The sequence below is a fragment of the Bos indicus genome, chromosome 17 (genome assembly GCF_029378745.1).
Source record: "Bos indicus isolate NIAB-ARS_2022 breed Sahiwal x Tharparkar chromosome 17, NIAB-ARS_B.indTharparkar_mat_pri_1.0, whole genome shotgun sequence".
Classification (NCBI taxonomy): Eukaryota; Metazoa; Chordata; class Mammalia; order Artiodactyla; family Bovidae; genus Bos; species Bos indicus.
Genome location: NC_091776.1, coordinates 57,012,502 through 57,027,655, shown reverse-complemented (window position 1 = coordinate 57,027,655; position 15,154 = coordinate 57,012,502). Strand labels below are relative to the sequence as shown.

General features: G+C 36.9%; 1 protein-coding gene across 14 annotated transcripts in view; it reads right to left on the bottom strand.

Moving 5' to 3' along the window:
- Window positions 1-15,154, bottom strand: part of TAOK3 (TAO kinase 3) — a 189,078-nt gene that overhangs the window by 86,141 nt on the left and 87,783 nt on the right. For 7 of the 14 annotated variants that reach the window (XM_019977786.2, XM_070769573.1, XM_070769572.1 and 4 more), the window contains one exon: window positions 5,784-5,888. The gene's annotated coding sequence lies outside the window, so the exon portion shown is untranslated. The other 7 variants (XM_070769582.1, XM_070769578.1, XM_070769583.1 and 4 more) reach the window with 3 other exon arrangements.

The window sequence follows — 15,154 nt, the reverse complement described above, 5'->3', positions numbered from 1 at the left end:
TTAGTATAATGAAATGTTCTGAAATTCATTGTGGTGATGGTTGTAAAATTGTTTATATACTAAAAACTACTGAAATGTACTCTTTAAATGGGTGAATTGTACTGTATCAGAGTTATATCTGAGATGCAAATCAAAACTACAATGAGATATCACCTCACACCAGTCTAAAGGGCTATCATCAAAAAATTCACAAACAATAAATGCTGGAGAGGGTGGAAATGTCAATTGGTACAGCCACTATAGAGAACTATGCAGGCTCCTTAAAAAACTAAAAAAAGAACTACCAGATGACCCTGCAATCCCACAGGGGATATAACCAGAGAAAAACATGGCCCAAAAGGATATATGCACCTCAGCGTTCACTGGAGCACTGTTTACAACAGCCAAGATAGGGAAGTAACTTAAATGTGCAGAGAGAGAGGAATGGAAGAAGAAGATGTGGTACATGTATAGAATGGAATATTACTCAGCCATTAAAAAGAAACAGATAATGCCATTTGAGACAACATGGACAGACCTAAAGATTGTCATATTGAGTGAAGTAAGACAGACAGATAAAGTGAAAGATCATATGATACCGCTTATAAGTGGAATCTAAAAAGAAATGATATAAATGAACTTACTTACAAAACATAAACAGACTCACAGACATAGAAAAGGAACTTGTGGTTACCAGAGGGGAAGGGTGCAGGGAAGGGATAGTTCGGGAGTTGGGAACTGACATGTACACACTGCTATACCTAAAAATGGATAATAAACAAGGACCTACTATATACCACAGGGAACTCAATTCAGTATCATGTAACAACCTAAACTGGAAAAGAATTTGAAAAAGGATAGATACATGTATATATGTATAACTGATTCACTTTGCTGTACACCTGAAACTATCATAACATTGTTAATCAACTATACTCCAATAAAAATATAAAGCTAAAAAAACCAAAAATAAATAAAATAAAACAGAAAGACTTCTGTTTTAGATAACTGAAACAAATGGGAAGTAAAGATAAGAAAATCAAAATATCAATGACAGATTTTGAGAAGAGAAAGAACAGATAAATTATCAATTATGTAAGGGGAAGAAAACTCAAAAAATTTCCAAAAGGGGACTAAAGAAATATAAACATTATTATTCTGAATTGATTCTCCCATTAATGAGTTAATCAAACAGTCTGTAAGACTGCAAGGCCAAGTATATATCCTTCCTGACCATTAGCTACATAGATACTTTCTCTAGTTAATGACAACTGCAATAGGCAACTGGAAAATGTCACTTAGCCAGCATGCCAGCTGGATCTTCCTTGACTTCTATGATGAAAGCTTTTCCTAGGGAGAGACTACATATTTATCCCAGATACATGACTGACAATAGAGGTAAGACATGCAATGTACTTTAGAGTTTGTAGACTGCTATCTAATTTGGGGTAGCGGGTGGTTAGTACTACGTAGATTCAGAGAGAAAAGTCTGGTGAGAAAAACATGTGTTAAAATATATTACAATTCAGCTGCTACCTTTTTATGCAACAATGATTCTGCTTTTGAAGTATATTCATTTAGGTGTGATCTGTTGTATTTAGAGCATCAGCAGTGGTATTTAAGTTTCTATACTGGGAAGGTTACTTGGACAAATGCAAAAAAACAATGAGCATTGATTTCAAAGTGGGTAATAAGCAGTCATTTAAAAAACAAATTAGCTTAATTTTAGTTTACAATATAATCTAAATTTTGGATAAAACTGTTCTTGTCATTGTTGTTCAGTCACTAAGTAGTGTCTGACTTGTTGCAACTTCCATGGACTGCAGCCTGCCATGCTTCCCTGTCCTTCCCTATCTCCTGGAGTTTGCTCAAATTCATATCCATTGAGTTGGAGATGCTATCTAACCATTTCATCCTCTGCCACCTCCTTCTCCTTTTGCCTTCATACAGTCCATGGGGTCACAAAGAGTCAGAGAGGACTGACTGACTAACATTTTCAACTTTTTTCCCAGTATCAGTGTCTTTTCCAGTATCAAAGCCTTCATGCAGTAATGAAGACTCACCACAGACAAAAAAATAATACTAACTAACTAAATAAATCAACTTTTTAAAAAGCCTAAAAAATAAAAGCACAATCCATAAAGGAAAAAAAGGTTAAATTAGATTAAAAACATTCTTTTTGAAAGACCTGGTTAATAGAATGAAGCCACAGTCTACAAGAAGGTCTTTGAGAAACATATGTCTCATGATGGATATGCATTCAGAAAATATAAACAATCCTCAAAACATGAACAACCCAATTTTAGAAATGAGAAAAAGAGGGTGAGAGACTTCCAATTCAAGATGGTAGAGTAGAAGGATGTGCACTCATCTCCTCCTGAGAGAATACCAAAATTGCAACTAACTGTTGAACAACCATTGACAGGAGGATGCTGAAACCCACCAAAAAATGATACCCCACATCCAAAGACAAAGAAGAAGCTGCAGCAAGACAGTAAGAGGGGTGCAATCACAATAAAATCAAATCCCATACCTGCTAGGTAGGTGACCCACAAACTGGAGAACAATAATACCAAAGAAGTTATCCCACTGTTGTGAAGGTTCTGAACCCCACTTTACGCTTCCCAGCATGAGGATTCAACAAAGGGACTGGGAATCCCCAGGGAATCTTGCCAGCAGGATTTGATTATAGGACTTCCATAGGACTGGGGAAAACAGAGACTCCCATCTTGGAGGGCACAAACAAAATTTTGGACACATTAAGACCCAGAGGAAAGGAGCAGTGACCCCGCAGGTGATGGAACCATAACTACATGCTAGTGTTGGATGGTCTCCTGTGGAGGCGTGTATCAACAGGGGCTTACCACAGGGACAGGGGCACTAGTGGCATTAAGCTGGGAAGGTCCCCCTTGGTGTAAACCCTCTCGGAGTTAGCCATTAATCCTACCACAGAGTCCGTAGACCCCAGGGCTGGGTCGTCTCAGACCAAACAATTAACAGGAGGGAGTACAACTTCACCATCAGCAGATAATTGGATTAAAGCATTACTGAGCAAAGCCCTGCCAACTAGAGCAAGACCTAGTTTTCCCTATCACCAGTTCTTGCCATTAGGAAGCTTATACAAGCCTCTTAGCCTCATCCATCAGAGCGCAGACAGAAGAAGCAAGAAGCACAGTCCCACAGTGGCCAAAACAAAAACCATATTACAGAAAGTTAAATATGATGAAAAAAGCAGTAAGTTACATCCCAGATGAAGGGACAAGATAAAACCCCAGAAAAACAACTAAATGAAGGGGAGATAGGCAAGCTTCCAGAAAAAGAATTCAGAATAATGATAATGAAGATGATCCAGGATCTTGGGAAAACAGTGGAGAAGATGCAAGAAATGTCTACCAAAGACCTATAAGAACCAAAGAACAAACAAACAGATGAATAATACACTAGAAGGAATCAACAGCAGAATAACTGAGGCAGAAGAACGGATAAGTGACCTGGAGGATAGAATGGTGGAAATCACTGTGGCAGAACAGAATACAGAAAAAAGTATGAAAAGAAATGAAGACAGCCTAAGAGACCTCTGGGACAATATTAAACACACCAACATTTGCATTATAGGGGTCCAAGAATAGGAGAGAGAGAGAAAGGACCTAAGAAAATATTTGAAGAGATAAAAGTGGGAAAAAGACTAGCACACACACTTCACCAAGAAAGATAAATGGATGGCAGCTAAGGGGAAAAAAAAGATGCTTAATATCATTATTGATTAGGCAGGTACAAATTAAGACCACAATAAGATACTACTACACATCTTATTAGAAAGATTGACATTAAAAAGACAGACTATACCAGCTGATGGTAAGATCTGAGGTAACTATATCTCTCAGATGCTGCTGGCGGGATGTAAAAGTGGTAGAAATACTTTGGAAAACTATTTGGCAGTTTCTTAAAAACTGAACATACATCTACCATATGACCTAACTATTCCACTCCTAGGTATCTACCCAAGAAAAATGAAAGCAAATGTCCTAAAGAAGCACAGCACACAAAAGTTAATAACAGTTTTATTTTTAATAGTTAAAACTGGAAACAACCCAAATATCCATCAACAGATAAATAGATAAAAAAATTTGTGGGACTTTCAGACAATGGAATGTACCTCAGAAAGAAAATGAACTATTGATATATGCTACAACATGGATAATTCTCAAAATAATTATGCCGAGTGAAAGAAGTCAGAACAAAAATAGAGAATATATTTTATGATTTCACTTACATAAAATTCTGGAAAATGCAAACTAACCTAGAGTGACAGCACATCAGTAGTTGCCTGGGGACAGGGCTAGGGTGAGAAGAGAAAGGATGTGAGAAGCTTTTGGGAGTGATGAATATGTTTACTATCTTCATTATGATGATGGATACACATACACACACACACATGTTAAAACATTGTGACTTAATATGTTCAGATTATGGTATGTCAATAATTATTGCTTTAAAAAGTTGAAATAAATAAAATTGAACAGCAAGTAGAGATTGTTCTTGCAAAATAAGTCCCAGTTAATTTATTCTTAACATCAGATAAGTAAACATATACATACACATACCAACCCACACACTCAAAGGACATAAATAGGAAATTAAAGAAGAAAAAAAGCAGTGTCTATTAATGATATGAAACACATATAATTTCAATAGTAATCAAAGAAGTATAAAGTAAAATAACAAAAAACCTAATTTTACCCACCAAATTGATAAAGTAATAAAGAAAAGATACATTTTATGGTGAGAGCATAAGGAAACAGTCATCTTTATACATTCCTGAAAGAATAAAATAGGAATTCTCTGACCAAGTGTTATTCTTCTACAAGACAATTTCTACTTGTTTTGCTTTGATTTATTTTAGTAAATAAGCCAGGGTATAAGGTAGAGTGGGCTTCCTATCTGGCTCAGTGGTAAAGAATCCGCCTGCCAATGCAGATGACATGGGTTCGATCCCTGGGTCAGGAAGATACATTGCAGAAGGAAATGGTAACTCACTCCAGTATTCTTGCCTGGGAAATCCCAAGGACAGAGGAGCCAGGGGTCCCAAAGACAGAGATCGCAAAAGACTCAGACACAACTTACTGACTAAACAAGAACAACAATAAATAAGGTACAGTACAAGAGACATGCAACAGTGGAGATGGGAAACAAGGCTTCTTTCACCTACAAATTTGAATTTCTTTGCAGGCTTGTGTTTTAGCTCAGGTAGGAGTTGGGATTTCAGGTTATTTTTTATTTTCTTCTTTTTGCTTATTTGTACTTTCTAAATGTTTTGCAAAGCCTGTTACTTTAACATGAAAAAAATTTGTTATTTCAAAGTCGAATTATGAAGCAAAAGCAATATATATACAACAAAAAAAGCAATATATATTTCTGCAAATAACAATAATAGGAATAAAATAACTTTAGCCAGGTAATTATCCATATTTTATGCCATCATCGAAAATAATGAAAATGGGTTGGGAAGATCCCCTGGAGAAGGGAACAGCTTGTGGCTGTTCTGGACAGTATTCTGGCCTGGAGAATTCCATGGACTGTATAGTACATGGGATCGCAAAGAGTCGGACATGACTAAGCAACTTTCACTTTCATAAGGAAATAATTTGAAACTAAAAAATTTTTATAAAAGAATATTTTGTCCCAATTTTATTAATTCCTTTTTTTTGTATAAATATAATAAAAGTTCACTGCAGAAAACCCAGAAAATATCATTTGCTCCCATTTGGTAGGAGAAAGCTAAGTCATAAATCTATAGACAATACCTTTTCATATATGGCACAAAATATACTGTATTGTTCAGAGTCATTAAAGCAGCAATCTTTTTTTTTTCTCTTTTATAACTTCAGTCTTTTGTATTTATGGTGCACCTATGGAAAAAGAAGAATAAAATATGTAATTATAGGGGTAAAATTCAAGAAGCAGTAACTGATAACATGACAGTTTTAAGTATTTACAAATGTAGTATTACAAAGTTAAAATTTTATCTTAATCAGTTTGTGGATGACATATGTAAAGGTAAAATTTTCGCAACAAAGACCCAGGCTACTCTGGCATAAACAACACCAGGGGGACAAATAAGTCCTTAGATTTCAGAATCTACAGTAAGGCTTCCACTGGTCTGTCTGAGTCTTAAGGAAACTCAATAGAGGCTACTAGTAGACAAGACTAATCTGACAGCATATGGTGATGCTACTGATTCTCTGTCACAAAGGTTTATATTTTGAATTGCTTTTCTGAAAGGCATGATGATTTAAATGGACTCATCAATCTTCCCTTTCCTAGTCTCTCTATAACTCATCTCTCAGATTTGGGGGGTAGTGATAATTCTTTATTATCTATTAAAGAAAAATACATGCCCAGTGTAGAGTGGGAAATATGCACCATCATGAAAAAAAAATCCATAATCCTACCTAGGATAAAACTTCATTAACAATTTGGGATTGTTTTCTTCATGAACATATTTATTTCTTCATGCATATATTTTTTTGTTATACCTCTGAGATCACATTATACACATGATTCCACCAGTCAACCTCTTTTATCTAACTCTAGATCATTAGCATTTTGCCATGTTATCAAACATGGCAAACTATTCACAAAGATCATTTAAAGGCTGTTCAATGTTTATCTTATGGAAAAGCCACAATTCATTCACAACTGTTTATCCAAAATTTGAAATCAAGGCTGTATTCAATCCTTTGTTCAAATACTAAAAGTTACTGTGTTTTGAAGACGTTTGTCTTATTGTCCATTTACATTTTGGGGTTTTTTTGGGAATGTATTTCTAGAAGTAGAACTATTGGGTCAAAGAATATAATAATTTAAAATTTACATATATTGAAATAATTTGGGGATGCCTGACTAGCTTTGGATATGAAATCCCTACAGGGGGAAAAATACTATTAAAAAAAGGCACTGACCCCCATTTGCACATTTCTCCTGTAGAGGATATCCTAATCTCCTCTTACATCTATACTTATAAACTAATTTTTCATTATTTTGTTATTTCCTCTAATTCTATGGCTGTGGAATGCTTTAGATCAACTGGTAGCTAAAACTTGCCTGAATTCAGCATCACATTTTACCTAAGCATCACCCAGTCAAAAACTACAATGTCTGCATGTACGTCCTGCTAATCTAGTCTGACTATAGCTTCAAGGAACTAAAACATTCCTTGTTATATGAACACTAGTTGCGAAATTTCTGAGAAAGTAGTTTTAAAATAAGGCATTTACTAATATCTTCATGTCCTGACTAGTTTCAAATGCAGGAGGTGTTCACTCCTAGAAAATATTTTTCTAATGCTATGGACACACATGCTGAGTATTTTTCTTCTCTCTAAATACTTATTCATTTTTACATAATTTTCCTTAAAATGGGTACTCTCTCCATCTGCAGTTACACAGATCTATAAATGTTTTAAAATAAACTCTTTAAGATTTCTAGGAATTAAACTTTCTTGGTTTTATCATTCCCCCTCCCCCACTAGAATACTGCACATAGCATTACGGCTGAAAACCTTACTTCTAAAGTCCAGTTCTTTGGCCACCTCATGCGAAGAGTTGACTCATTGGAAAAGACTCTGATGCTGGGAGGGATTGGGGGCAGGAGGAGAAGGGGACGACAGAGGATGAGATGGCTGGATGGCATCACTGACTCGATGGACGTGAGTCTGAGTGAACTCCGGGAGTTGGTGATAGACAGGGAGGCCTGGAATGCTGCAATTCATGGGGTCACAGTCGGACATGACTGAGCGACTGAACTGAACTGAAAGTTTATTCATTACACCTAAGATGTTCTGGATTTTTCCCCCATTTAACCACCTTCCTTCTTTATTTATAAATGTCCCTTGGGTTCCCTGAAACTGTCCTCTCCTGTTTTTCCACATTATTCCTCCTGTAGTTCCTCTTCTCTCTGATCTCTAAATCAATGTTATTCCTCCAGGTATTTGCCTAAAGGCCTCTGTGTGATGTAGGCTGCTATCCTAATTTCTGTCCACTTAATGGTTTCAAGTAACACTTTGTCAATAGAAACTTCTGGCCACTGTTTTAAACCCCAGACCCATTCTTTCAACTATCCATTTGGCTTCTTCCCTAAATGTGCATGCATGCTCAGTCACTTCAGTCATGTCCTACTCTTTGTAACCCTATTGACTGTAGTCTGCCAGGATCCTCTGTCCATTGGATTTCCCAGGCAAGAGTACTGGAGTGGCTTGCCATTTCCTTCTCCAGGGGATCTTTCCAACTGAGGGATTGAACCTGTGTCTCCTGCCTTGCAGGCAGATTCTTTATCGCTGAGCCACTAGGGAAGCCCCTTTACTAAATGGCTCACATCAACTTTCTGACTCTTTCCTTCTCATTTTCCTTAACATTCAATTAAATCACAAGTGTGCTTCAATATTTCTTTTTATCTGTTCTTCACTTTCCCTTTCTGTTAGCATTCATTATCTCTCTCCTTTGTTTCTGCTCTTTCAGCTTCTAGTCTATCTTTTCTGGAATTCATCTTTAAAACACTACTATTACAATCATCTTCCTGAAGCACAGTTAAGATAGTAGCACAGCTCTGTTCAAAATACTTCCATGTTTCCATACTGCCTCCAGTAGAAACATTAACTTTACCTAAATAACATTCAGAGCTGGCCTCAAACCTCATGAAAAAATGAATTACTACAGTTGCCTCATCATACCTTTGTCTTTGCTTACGCTAATCCCTCTACCTAGAATATCCACATCCCAACTATTCTCACAGTCTAGCTAAATGTCACCTCTCTTCTAAGGCTGACTGTTTTCTCTTTTTGCTTTCAGTTTTAAAAACTTAAATATTGGTATAAGTAGTATAACTGGATGACAAGTGCTTTCTTCAGAGGAGGATACATGTGTAAATCTATGTTTTGATTAATCACTATATTCCCCCATTTTTTTGAGATAGAATTCACATACCATATGATTTCATCTATTTAAAGTGAACAACGGTTCTTAGCATATTCACCAATGTGTGAGAGCATCACCATGGACAGTTTTAGAACATTTTCATCACCACAAAAAAAGTTTTATTTCCTTCAAATATTAATCTCTCCCATCCAACCTCTCCATTCCTGAGCAACCACTAATCTGTCTCTATAGATTTCCCTGTTTTGAACATTTCATCTGAATAGAATCATATAATATGTGGTTTTTTTGTGACTGGATTCTTTCCCTAGCATAATGCTTTTAAGATTCACCCATGTTGTAGCATGACTCAATATTTCTTTTCATTGATGAGAATTCCATTGTACAGATATACCACACTGCTTACCCATTTATAAGGTGATAGATATTTGGGTTGTTTCCACTTTGGGGCTATTATGAATACTGCTGTTATAATCACTTGTGTACACATATTTGGTTTCTCTTAATTATATTCCTAGAATTGGAACTGCTGGGCCCTGTGGCATCTTTATACAACAGATAGTCTATAAAAATCTGCTGACTCTCCTTCCCTTTTCCACTCCAATCTCAGCACTGGGAATGATCTTTAAATTCATCCTTCCCTCAAAAGCTGAACTAGAACATTTTTCCTTCCAAGAGGATAACATTATAAGAATTAACTGAAGATGAAGTGATATGCATGAAATTATTTTTCCTCCTCTTCCTTGACCTCCTGCAACCTCAGGTATTACATTTATAGTGAGAACTCAGAACTGTGCCAAGAATGTAGAATTTCAGGTCTCAAGCTCTTGGGCCAACTGAACAATCCAGCTAGCTTAGAGGAAAAGATTGCATCAGAGATGTGGAACTGAAATACTTATCCTCATGAAATCCTTATCCATTTATTCTGAGGAATGGAAATCCTCCAACAGTGATAATCAAGTAAATTATTTTTCACAGACATTCTAACTTAATATACACTTGATAGAGAGCAGAAATATAAATATTTTTCATGTTTTCCCTTTTCCCAGAAACTTTCCAGAAAGATGATTCAGAGAAGATCTTAGTTGCTTTTCAATGTTGTAGTCACACTTCTGCAACAATAAACCTGGAGCCAACTAGACTGAAAATCCACAATATTTCAGCATTAAGAAAGGAAGTAAGAAAGCTTCATATTGGATGCTACACATATGAGGAAATAAAAAATATGACACAAATGAACTTATCTACAAAACAGAAACAGAGTCGCAGACACAGAGAACAGACCTGTGGTTGCCAAGCAGGATGGTGAGTAGGGGAGAAATTGCTTGGGAGTTTGGGATTAGCAGATGCAATGGAAAAACAACTAAGTCCTACTATATAGCACTGGGAACTATATTCAATATCTTGTGATAAACCATAATGGAAAAGGACAGGCATAATGAGGTGAACGAACCTAGAGCTTGTTATACAGAGTGAAGTAAGTCAGAAAAAGAAATATAAATATTGTATACTGACATATATATGGAATCTAGAGATGGCACTGATGAATATATTTTCAGGGTAGCAATGGAGAAACAGAAGTAGAGAACAGATCTATGGACATGGGGGAGGAGAGTAGGGAAAAGGGGAGATGTATGGAGAGAGTAACATAGAAATTTACAATACCATATGTAAAACAGATAGCCAGTGGGAATTTGCTGTATGACTCAGGGAACTCAAACAGGGGCTTTGTAACAGGCTGAAGGGAGGGGTGTGGAGGGAAATGGGAGGGAGGGGACACGGCTGTACCTATGGCTTATTCTTGTTGATGTATGACTGAAAACCACAAAATTCTGTAAAGTTATCTATCCTTCAGTGAAAAAATTTTAAAGCACACTTATGCAGTACTATTATCCCAAATTAAAATTCCTTCTAACTTCTCACTCCAGAAAACTTTTTTTCTGAATCAAGCTGCCTAAATCAGACTTCAAAACACCAAAAAGTTTTCTATTTTGGAGGGTGATAAGAAAAGTTTAATTTAATATAAGATTGAACTTCTCTGTCACTATTTCTCCAAATATACTTGAATAAATAGTGGTGGATTCAGTTATTATGGATACAAATTTGGAGATCTCTTTAAGAAAAATTTTTTTACAAACTTTCCATACAAGAATAAGGTATAGGACCTTAGGAGCTGGTATAAATAAGGAGCTCTGAAATGTAAGTTTCACAGTAAATCTGCCTGTGTAAATTTCTATTACTGTATTCATGATTTTGTTCCCAGAAAATACACAGAGGCTGGTAAAATCTTCATTTTACAGCAATGAAGAAAAAAGTAGAAATTGATGATTGGACTTTTTCAAAGTCAGGACTACTCTGATATATTTAATCCTCTGATCTTATAATACAACCTCCCATATAGACTTAAACTATCTTTAAAGAAAATAACAGAAAACTGGTTTTGAATAGTTTTTACCACTGTCTGTCACTAATACTTAATTGTTATGCTGAGGTAACAAACCATTTTTATGGTACTTTCAGTATGAAAATGAAGTGTTTTCTTTATGCCAAATGATCACACAGCCAATTGTGACAGAATTTGAGAACTGGAAGGGGATTTTAGTGATCATCTAACTTCTACTTAAGCAAATAATGCAGAAGTATCTGGGACTTACCATCATACCTTGTAGACTACTTCTAACTGACATTAAATTATATGAAAACAATCATAGTCATCATTTAAGACTATGTGTGCTTAAAAAGTAAAAATATCAATTATTTTGGTTTCTTAAAAAATATTACTTTCTCCCCCTCTTACAAAAAGAAAAAGAAAAACAAAAACAGGTTTAGGTTGTGAGACAAATGGGAAAGGAATCATTCCTTTAGATTTCTTAAATTTAATACCAAAAGGTTTTGTTCTGCCTGATAGTTTTATATGTGGCGAGCAACTTTAAATTATGCATTCATTTTGGGGAAAACAGTACATTCTTAAAATTAAGACCACTATAAAAATGGTGTCTGCTAAGTCACTTCAGTCGTGTCTGACTCTGTGCGACCCCATAGATGGCAGCCCACCAGGCTCCCCTGTCCCTGGGATTCTCCAGGCAAGAACACTGGAGTGGGTTGACATTTACATAAATTCTGAACTATTCGAATGGATTTAACCAATCTTTTGAAGTCTTCATTTTACACAACTTAAACATGTGTGGTATAAAAATTGTAATGATTATAATATACATAATTTACTCTCTAATACAGGGTTTTTCAAATCTGATTAATATTCAGCTTCCTTATAGAAAAACACTCAGATCTCTAATGTTTTCTCAAATTATTTTTAGTGATTTCTTTATTCATATGTTCATTCGTCCCAAAAATGTTTATAAAGTGCTTATTATCTGCCCAGAACTGACAAAGCTTTAGGCTCTTTCCTACTCTTATAAAACTTACATTCTAGTGGAGAGAGACACATAAATATTGCTATGTCAGGTACTAAGAAATATCATGAAGGAAAATAAGATAAAGTAGAATCAGTTAATATTTTAATATTTTGGTAACTTAGGAAAGTGAAAGGAGTATCTTTTGTCATCCATGACAAGTCCCTTCCAACCATGCCTGTGTGTGTGTGTGTGTGTGTGTGTGTTAGGTGTGTGTGTATTAGCTGCTCAGCTGTGTCTGACTCTTTGTGATCCCATGGACTGTAGCTCTCACCAGGCTCCTCTATCCATGGAATTCTCCGGACAAGAATACCAGAGTGGGTTGTCATTCTCTTCTCCAGGGGAATCTTCCTGACCCAGGGATCTGAGTTTATGTTAAATGGTGACTTAGAAAACCCCTTAGTAAAGGGGCTGATAGCCAGGAGAACCAAACCTGATAGAATTGGAATTTTCAGCCCTAATCCCTGACCTCAAGGGAAAAGGGAAGGACTGGAGTGACCAAAGATTGATTGTACTTCCCTCGGAGTTTGACTGGTAAACAATCCACCTGCAATGCAGGAGGCCCTGGTTCAATCTGTGGGTCGGGAAGACCCCCTGGAGAAGGGATAGGCTACCCACTACAATATTCTTGGGCTTCCCTGGTGCCTCAGTCAGTAAAGAATCCACCTGCAATATGGGAGACCTTCATTCAAAGCCTGGGTTGGGAAGATCCCCTGAAGGAAGGCATGGCAACCCACTCCAGTATTCTTGCCTGGAGAATCCCCATGGACAGAGAAGGTTGGTGGGAGACAGTCCATGGGGTCACAAAGAATTGGACTAAGTACTGTAATAAACTGGTAAATGTAACTGTTTCTCTGAGTTCTATGAGCCACTCTAGCAAAACCTGCTCCACAAAATCAAGGAAGGCTTTTAGGAACCTCCAATCTACAACTGGTTGGTCAAAAGCACAAGTAACAACTTAGACTCACAACAAGCACTGAAGTTGGTAGTAGGGGCAGCCTTGTGAGACTGCTTCCTAATCCTGGGAGATCTGATGCTACTCTCAGGTAGATAGTGTCAGAATTAAGTTAATACCTTGGTGGTGTTAGAAAACACACATCAGAACAGCCTATCTCACAGAACAAACCAGGATGTTCAAAAAACAGAGAAAGCCCTAGAAGAAAAAAGGCATAATCAAGATCATGACATAGTAACCATCTGCTGATGCCATTGCCACTGGTTTCTGTTCTCTTAGATTCTTCTTTTTTAAAATTTTTATTGGAATATAGTTGATTTACAATGTTGTATTAGTTTCAAGTGTACTGTTCTCCTAGACTCTTAATACCACAACTGCTAGAATTGTCTCTGTAATGCCCTAAGCTCTCAAGATTCAAAGTCCTGGGTGGGAGTATCTGACTGATCAAAGACACAGGTCCATGTCCAGCTGCCAGGCAATCAAGAAATGAATATCTGCTTGTGTTTCTTCCATATCCATAGCAGGAGACCACTGCCTCCCTCTTGAATCTAAGATGGGATTATGTTCAAGTGATGGCAACTCATAGGAAATGATGGAATAACAGTTGAGCTATTTCAAATCCTAAAAGATGATGCTGTGAAAGTGCTGCACACAATATTACCAGCAAATTTGGAAAACTCAGCAGTGGCCACAGGACTGGAAAAGGTCAGTTTTCATTCCAATCCCAAAGAAAGGCAATGCCAAAGAATGCTCAAACTACCATACAATTGCACTCATCTCACATGCTAGTAAAGTAATGCCCAAAATTCCCAAGCCAGGGTTCAACAGTATGTGAACTGTGAACTTCCAGATGTTCAAGCTGGATTTAGAAAAGGCAGAGGAACCAGAGATCAAATTGCCAACATCCGTTGGATCACAAAAAAAGCAAGAGAATTACAGAAAAATATCAACTTCTGCTTTATTGACTACACCAAAGCCTTTGACTGTGTAGGTTACAATAACCTGGAAAATTCTTCAAGAGATAGGAATACCAGACCACTTTACCTGCCTCCTGAGAAATCTGAATGCTGGTCAAGAAGCAATAGTTAGAACCGGACATGGAACAACGGACTGATTTCACATTGGGAAAAGGGTACATCAAGGCTGTATATTGTCACCCTGCTTATTTAACTTATATGCAAAATACATCATGCAAAATGCCAGGCTGGATGAAGCACAAGCTGGGATCAAGACTGCCAGGAGAAATATCAATAACCTCAGATATACAGATGACATCACCCTTATGGCAGAAAGCAAAGAGGAACTAAAGAGCCTCCTGATGAAAGTGAAAAAGCTGCCTTAAAACTCAACATTCAAAAAATGAAGATCATGGTATCCAGTCCCATCGCTTCATGGCACGTAGATGGGGAAACCATGGAAACAGTGACAGACTTTATTTTCTTGGGCTCCAAAATCACTGCAGATGGTGACTGCAGCTATGAAATTAAAAGATGCTTGCTCCTTGGAAGAAAAGCTATGACCAATCTAGACAGCATATTAAAAAGCATAGATATTACTTTGCCAACAAAGGTCCATCTAGTCAAAGGTTATGGTTTTTCCAGTAGTCATGTAGGGATGTGAGAGTTGGACTCTAAAGAAAGCTGAGTTCCGAAGAATCGATGCTTTTGAACTGTGGTGTTGGAGAAGACTCTTGAGAGTCCCTTGGACTGCAAGGAGATCAAACCAATCAATCCTAAAGGAAATCAGGCCTGAATATTCATTGGAAGGACTGATGCTGAAGCTGAAACTCCAATACTTTGGCCACCTGATGCAAAGAACTGACTTGTTGGAAAAGACCCTGATGCTGGGAAAGACTGATGGCAGGAGGAGAACAGGAT